The 7,915-nt window shown below is 37.7% G+C and overlaps 1 pseudogene; it reads left to right on the forward strand.

Annotated features, from left to right (window-relative positions):
• The first annotated feature begins 1,483 nt into the window (after window positions 1-1,483).
• Window positions 1,484-6,967, forward strand: LOC103272943 (annotated as a pseudogene).
• Window positions 6,968-7,915: the final 948 nt, after the last annotated feature.

A 7,915-nucleotide genomic window follows, 5' to 3' on the forward strand; every position in this document is an offset into this window, starting at 1 on the left:
ACCCGCCTGGGCAGCGAGACCTCATCTCTACAATAAATAAGAAAATCAGCCGGGTGTGGTAGTGCATGCCTGTAATTCCGGCTACTTTGAAGGCTGAGGCGGAAGGATCACCGGAGCCCAGCAGGTCGAGGCTGCGGTGGCCAGGAGCGGCCACTGCACTCCAGTGTGGGCGACAGAGTGAGACTCCAACTCAAAAAAATAAAAAAAATAAACAAGTGATTGTGGTTAAAAGGCTAACGAATTTGTAGTTCTTGATGGAAGGCTGGTTTTGTGAGGAGTTTATTGCCCTAGCCAGCTAATCCCAGATACTCCCATCTAGCATTTCTTTCTGATGTTCCTAATTAATTTCTCTTATCCCAATTTTCTTTTTGAAATGATTATTGAGGGCCTGGAAACATGCCCTCACTTCTGCTTCCTGTAATTAGACCAAGGAAACAGGACCCCTCCAATGTGTGACCAGGTTTCACCCAGTTTTAAGGTATTTGATGTTTTAAGACTTGTCTGTCTTGCCAACTTTATAATCAGTTCTGTTTTTGACTGTTATTTGTTTTGTTTTTTTAATCCTCCAAACTGTCTACTTTAATCTCAAATTCCATTATCATACTTACTCCGTTCTTTCACCTAAAAGTCTCATTGCGGCAATAGACACTTTGCAGAACTTCCATGGACTCAGGTTCTTAGTGGCAGTATACAGTCAGCAGTTATTGATGATGGGAAATCTTCACTTTGCAACAAACTGGGTGTTAGTCAAACTGTTCGTATGTGCTGCAAGCCTTACCTATCACCTGGGGAGTCTATTTATGGAACCACATGTTTAAGCTGAGGTAAAGCTTTCAGTTTTGTCTCATCTTGATTTTTCTTTCTGATCAGGGAAATTCTTATTTATCATGGTTTTCATTTTCTCTGAACAGATGGTGCATTACCAGCAAGTGACAAATAACTATTCTCCCAACAAGTATTTAGAAATAAATAAAATTAAACACAAAAAATATGTCACAGAGTATATGGAAAACTCACTAAGAAAATGAGTTTATCACATTATATGCTTTCCTAGTGGTATCATAAGAGTCACTACATATATACATATATATAATTTTATATATAAAAGAAACTAATTTAGACAAATCAGTTAGCAGCATATATATTTTCTTTATAACATAATTATAGAAAAATAATCTTTTCTTGTCAAAGCATTTACATTCCTAGAAGACAGCAGTTCTGTTTAGCCTTATGTAAGTAAATAGTGGTAATGCATTTGTGATAAGTAGCTTTCTAGGAAAAAAAAATTAACGCCATAGACTTCAGTTAGATATAGAGCAGTTAAATGCAGCTTTCTCTGTCAGCAAAATATACCCAATTGCTACTCTCATAGAAATTACTATTCAGAGGGGGAAATAGATATTAATCAAGTAATCACAAAACAAGTCTATGCTCGTAAGAAAAGACAAGCACAAAGAATGAGTGGAACAGGCTCCGCGAAGTCATGGATCTGAATGTTAAGAAAGATTTTTCCAAGGAAATGGTTCTCGAGTTAGTGAAGAGTCATCATACTATTTTCGTCTGGAAAAGATCTCTTCTGCAACTGAAGGTGGAGCATCTATCTGCAAAGCTATATTCTATCATATCAGCTCACACTCAGCATCTGACTCTTTACTCAGATCCACCGTGTTCCACTGTGATCCAGACTTCTATGTTCTGTATGAATCAGTCTTAGGAACTTGATTGAGTAATTAATATACTAGTACTCTCTACTCTTCCCCGATGGGTATAGCTTAATGGACGTTTAACACACAACGACAAAAGATGAAGTTTTGACTTCAGGGATGAGAGTGGAGCCAGGCAGCCTGTTCCACGGATCTCCCTTTTCTTCTCTCCTAAGTCGTCATTCAAACTTGCAATGGCATCTCACATCTTTGAAAAAGAAAAGCCCACCTTGATTTCACTTTCCCTTTAGCTTTCCTTCCCTTCCACCCCAAAATTGTCTATAAAGATATGAGAATGATATTAATGATATGTGACATTATCATCATTCTTAGTTTGAAAATTGATTTTCATTTTCTTCTAGTCATCTCTGGCCACCAGCCCTTGCCGCTGTCCATTTCCATTGACTTCACCATCATTATCATGAACTTCTCCTTGAATTTCATGGTATCATGACAATATTGCTTTGTCTGTGCATGTTTTCACAAAAACACAATTATGCTAAATTTAAAGAAAAGAAAATTGGGCTACAGAGTCATTCTGATCTTACAGTTTTTTCTATTCTATACTTTTTAAACTATTCAAGTATCTGTATGTACATTTTAAATTTATTTTTAATTGGCAAATACAAAGTTTATGTATGTATAATGTACAACATGATGCTTTGGTATATGTGTACATTTTAATGTATTTCTAACATCTGCTTGGATTTCCATGGCATAAATCTTGCACAGTTTACTTCCCCTTTTCTAAATTGCCTCTATCTCTCCCAAGCCACAAACATCACTCTGGTGTCTTTATGCACATTTCCCATTTTCAAGACAGAAATATATTTAGTATATATATCCAGGAGTGGATCTGCTATATCACAGGTTGCATGAGTAATTAATTGCACAAGGACTGCTGGATTGTTTTTCAGTGGGGCTATGTTAATTTGTATTCTCAACTAGCTTCCACAAGGGTTTCTGTTTCCACACATCTTACCATCAGTTGGTATTATTTGGCTTTTTAATTGTTACCAACTGATGGGAATAAAGTCACATCTTACTTTAATTTGCATTTATTTTATTACTAGTGAGACTGAACATTTCTTTATATACTTATTAACTATTTGGATTTCACTGTGAATTGCTTATGTCTATCATTTGCTTGCTTTTCTACTGAGTTTCCTGTCTTCTTGATTTGCTGGAGTTTCTATATATATATATATATTTATATTTATTTATTTATTTATTTTTTGAGCTGGATTCTCACTCATTCACTCAGACTGGAGTGCAGTGGCCGCTTCCATCCACTGCAACCTCGCCTGCTGGGCTCCAGCGATCCTTCTGCCTCAGCCTTCTGAGTAGCCGGAATTACAGACATGTGCTACCACGCCTGGCTGATTTTTTGATTTATTGTAGAGATGAGGTCTCGCTGCCCAGGCGGGTCTCGAACCCACGGGCTCAGGCAATCCACTCACCTCAGCCTCCCAAAGGCGCGGGATTACAGGCTGAGCCACCGAGCCCGGCTTCCTTATATTTTTAAGACTTACTCTCCTTATTTATTTTAATTTTAAATCCTTCCTAGCCTATGGTCTGTCAACTTTGTTCAAATGTCCTTTGTTGAACAAAAAGCCTAAATTTAGATGTATGGTTTACGCATTTGGAAGACACAGATGGTCTTCTACATATTCTTCTATTAACTTTATAATTCCATCTTTCATATTTATGTTTCCATTCTATCTTGATTTCTCTTCAGTATAGCATAAGATAAGGACTCAAGGTTGTTCATTTTTTCTTTAACTGGTAAAGTCCCCTGCACCAATATCTTTTGTTGAACAATCTACCATTTCACCATTAACTAATCGTGTTGGCACTATCATATGTCAAGTCAACACAGTTATGTAGTATTTTCTTAGTTCTCTATGTTTCCCTAGTACCGTGCTTCTGTTTATTAGTAGGACTTTGAAACATGTCTTCATAGATGGTAAAGCAAGATTCTTATTTTTGCTCTTCTTTATCAAAATGACCTTGACTTGTTTTATTCATGTCGCTTTCAAGTAAGTTTTCAACAAGTTTTTCTGCAAATTTGATTGGCATTGTATCAAATTTACACACAAACTAGAGGAAAATAAAGATATTTAAAATGTGAACACATTCTACCTATTAACAATATTTCTCTTTGCTTTTACTGAAATATCTTTGGTGCCCTCTAACAGTTTTAAAAATATTCTCTGTACAGATTGTATGGTTTATTGGTTAATTAATCCCTAGAAATTTACTAATTTTGTTGCTATTGTAAATCTACATCAGTAATCCACAGCTTTCTTTTGAGATTAACGACTATATATATACCAAACTACCAATTTGGCATTTTTGTTTTGGAAGTCTCTTATTATCTAAAACTTCACGTGTACCCAAATAAGTTTTTTATCTCCCCCCCCCACATTCAGAATGCTCTCCCTTCAGCCTCCTACATTTTAATAACAGCTACCACTTTCAGCTCCTTCTCGACATCTAGTTATAGGCATTTTTCTGGTCTCCTACCTAACTATTATCTTTTTCACCATTCCATTTAACCACTCATAAAGCTACATTTTAATGCCAACGTTATTTGTAAGAGTGGTCTTTGCAAAATTAGCAAGTAAATATTGATTGAGTAAATGAGTGATTTGTAATCATTTGTTTCTGCTGCTTGCAGGGGTGGGTTATAACTTTTAGATTATGGCAGCAATACTGTCCTTTGCTTAAGCATAAAATATGCTATTGTCACAAGTACAATTTTTAAAAATAAACTTGTCCTCAAAAAATATGATGGTTATTAATAAAACGAGTGAAAACTATGCTATAGTAATAATATTCTCAAATTCTGAAGATTTGCTTTTTACTAAGTGAAGTCTACTGTGGGTCTACACCATTCTCTAAGGCAATTGTTCTCCATACAGTTTTGTAGTGATACAAGTGAATGGAATCGTTACCTCCTATAGCCACATAATCTGGAACTCACAGTCTTTTTCACTGATATCAAAGGGAAAGAGAATAATGTATAGCCTTTCATCAGCAATGAGAAGCTTTCGATGGAAGTAATGCATTTCACTTCTGCTTATAATCCATTGTCTGGAACTGCACCTAACAGCAAAGAGTGAGGGAAATCTAATCCCCCCATGAAGAATGGGATATGGAGAGCCTAGTAGTCTCTACCCCGTGGCATGTATGACCAAGGAAAGAAAAGCAAATCTTCTCATCCACAACTCACAATCCTTCATGTTTCCTTCTAGCATAAACCTATTGTGCTGTGAATATTTCATTTTCTCGGGACCATGGATTTTAAGTTCTCTTGTGAGAATATGGTCTACAGCTTGTTCATACTGGGTCTGTTTCTAATGTTTGCTTTTCAGAATTTCACTATGAAGGAAACTATCCAGAAGAAAAATATCTATATGTATATATTCTTTCATTGCAAATGGCCTGGGAATCATAACATGGACTCTGCTGATTGTGGTCATATTCAGCCAAGCTGATTGGGAGCGATGTTAGAGACCCAAGTATAACTCAGCACCTGCAGATGCCCAGGTGTTTCCATAATTGAGTTTATGTTTGATTCTGGATTATGTAGGTAACTTCTCTGTGTATTCATCTCCTCATTACAAAATATTAACCGTAATAGTGCCTACCACCTAGAGTTGTTGGAGGATTAAGATAATGCATGTAAAGTATCTGCCATGGTCTCCAGCACACAGTAAATGCTAAATGGTTCTGGGTGTGGAGAATATATGATCTCATTATGTTTTAAGTATTTGATTCTAACTGTTGGTATTAAGAGCATTTGGCACCAAAAGATTAAAAAGTCGTTTTTCTAAAAACACAGTAAGTTGCTTTTAAAACCATGACTTCTCAAAATTAAAAGGAGAAACAAAAATGAACTTTCAAATATTTTCTCTGTGCATTTGAGTTTTTTAAAATAAATAATCTCAACTGTTGCTAAGACAGCATAAGGAAGCAAATCTTTTAGTGACCTGGATTCTAGCTCAGTTGTCTGCTAACTAGCTTCAGGATTTAGAAGCAGCACTAATGCCAGATCCCAGCTTTGTCAGTTCTACCATGAAGGGATTTACTAGGCAATCTCTCAGAGTCATTTTAGCAGTCACATTCCAATATAGAGTAGCTTTCACAGTGTATGATGTGGACATATTTTCCCTAAGGGTAAAAAAAATCCACAATATTTCATATTGACCTTTTATACCTGATTACATACATAGTGATAATTAGGACCCACAAAAGAAGTTGAAGGCACAGTCCTTGCCCTCAGTGTACTTCTCATACCAGTGTGGCTAATTTTCTGACAGTATTAAAAATTATAAACATTTAAGTAACAAGAGACTCGGATTTCAAAGGGTCAAGCAAAAGATAGAGGGAGAGTTGACTTGCTAGAATTCTCATCGTGATTCATTTAGAAGATCTGGAAGCAGAAATCTCATGTCTTCTGTTCTCATTCTCCTGGAGCTACCCTGTCCAAACAGGTCAGATTCACTTTCCTGACTCTTAACATGGGTAAACTTATGGGTAAAAGTCATATCAAAGAAAAGCTGCTGTTTAGTACACATTTTATTTTTTAGAAGCTCAGAATCTATGAACATATATGCAGTATGAATGACTACAATCACAAGAGTTACACGAATAGCATCTTCTTTTGGTATCATTAAGAGACACTTGGGCGCGGATTCGGAATGGCGCCAGGTGGTCCCACACTTTCCGGTCTGCGCCCCGCGTTGAAGACCGCTTGTCTACCCCGGTACTCTGCCGCTGGTGCAGGTCTTCGGACAGACGGAGACGGCCACCGCTGTGGCGCACTGCAGACGCGGCAACGGCCTCATCAAGGTGAACGGGCGGCCCCTGGAGACGATCGAGCCGCGCACGCTGCAGTGCAAGGTGCTGGGGTCGGGGCCGGGCGTTGACTGGAGTAGTCTTGGAGACAATGTTGCAGCTCTTGGAAGCTGAGAGAGCTCCTGTCAACGATGAGATGTTTAAGAGCTACTGGAACCAGTTCTGCCTCTGGGCAAGGAGCGGTTTGCTGGCGTGGATATCCGTGTCCGGGTGAAGGGTGGTGGTCCCGTGGCCCAGATTTATGATATGGATGAGGCTTTCAAGCAGGTGATCAAAGACATCCTTATTCAGTACGACCAGACACTGCTGGAAACTGACCCCCAACACTGCGAATCTAAAAAGTTGGAAGTTCTGGTGCCTGTGCTCCCTACCAGAAATCACAAGGAACAAGGTTTATCTAATATAATAAACATTGTGAGTTAAAAAAAAAAAAAAAAAGAGAGAGAGAGAGAGAGACACTTGAATGAATTCCAAGAAGAAATAAAAAAGGGTTTTTAGCTTAAGGTGATAGAAATGAACCCTGATCCTGAAAAATTAACATTCTGTGGGCATCTGCATGAACATCTGCATGATCATTCTGTGTGATCGTCTCTCTTCCTGGACAGAGTTGGTTCTGACAATGGGCCTTTCTCAGTGCTAATTCATGAGTTAACACTGTACAACATCATCTTAAAATTATAATGCTGCTCATATTTTCATAGTCAGTTGCATTCAAAATAGGTTTCTACATTTTCAAACTACCAGGCCCTCTGAGCCTCTGAATGTGACCCTTGAATGGAAGTCTCGAGTCACAGTCTCATGCACACGTCATACCACATGTAGTTTCTGCATAGCCCTGTGCAGATGGACTGGATTCGAGGCCTTTCCTGACCATCCAGGCATCCTGAGAACTGGGAATGCATCTTCATGGACTGGCAGAATTTCTTTTACGGCTTTTTTTTTCTTAGCAGACTTCCACCTCACATCTTTCATATGCAAAATCTGAAACAAACAAAGCAATCAAACAAAAAAAACCCTTCAAATTACCTTGTATGTGTATATTAGATATACATCACCTGCCTTAGATTTGTAACAATGAGAGCACGTAGATGTCTTTAACTCTTGCTCCTTAGACCGCTTCTAAGCATGACTTTGTGGCACACTATCTAAAATCCTGCAGTTCTGACTTCCTTCTTATCTGCTCTCAGTCTTTTAATCCTGTGACAGATTACTGATACTTATGAGGAGAAATATAATAGGTCATTGTACTCCCATAAAAGAATCATTTTTAGTAATATGATTTACAAATAGTAAAAAAAAGTAAAATTAATTTAGATAATGTAATTTAACCTAGTGTATCCAAAATATTA

The sequence above is a fragment of the Carlito syrichta genome, unplaced genomic scaffold, assembly GCF_000164805.1.
Source record: "Carlito syrichta isolate Samal-C Ts95f unplaced genomic scaffold, Tarsius_syrichta-2.0.1 Scaffold313383, whole genome shotgun sequence".
Classification (NCBI taxonomy): domain Eukaryota; kingdom Metazoa; phylum Chordata; class Mammalia; order Primates; family Tarsiidae; genus Carlito; species Carlito syrichta.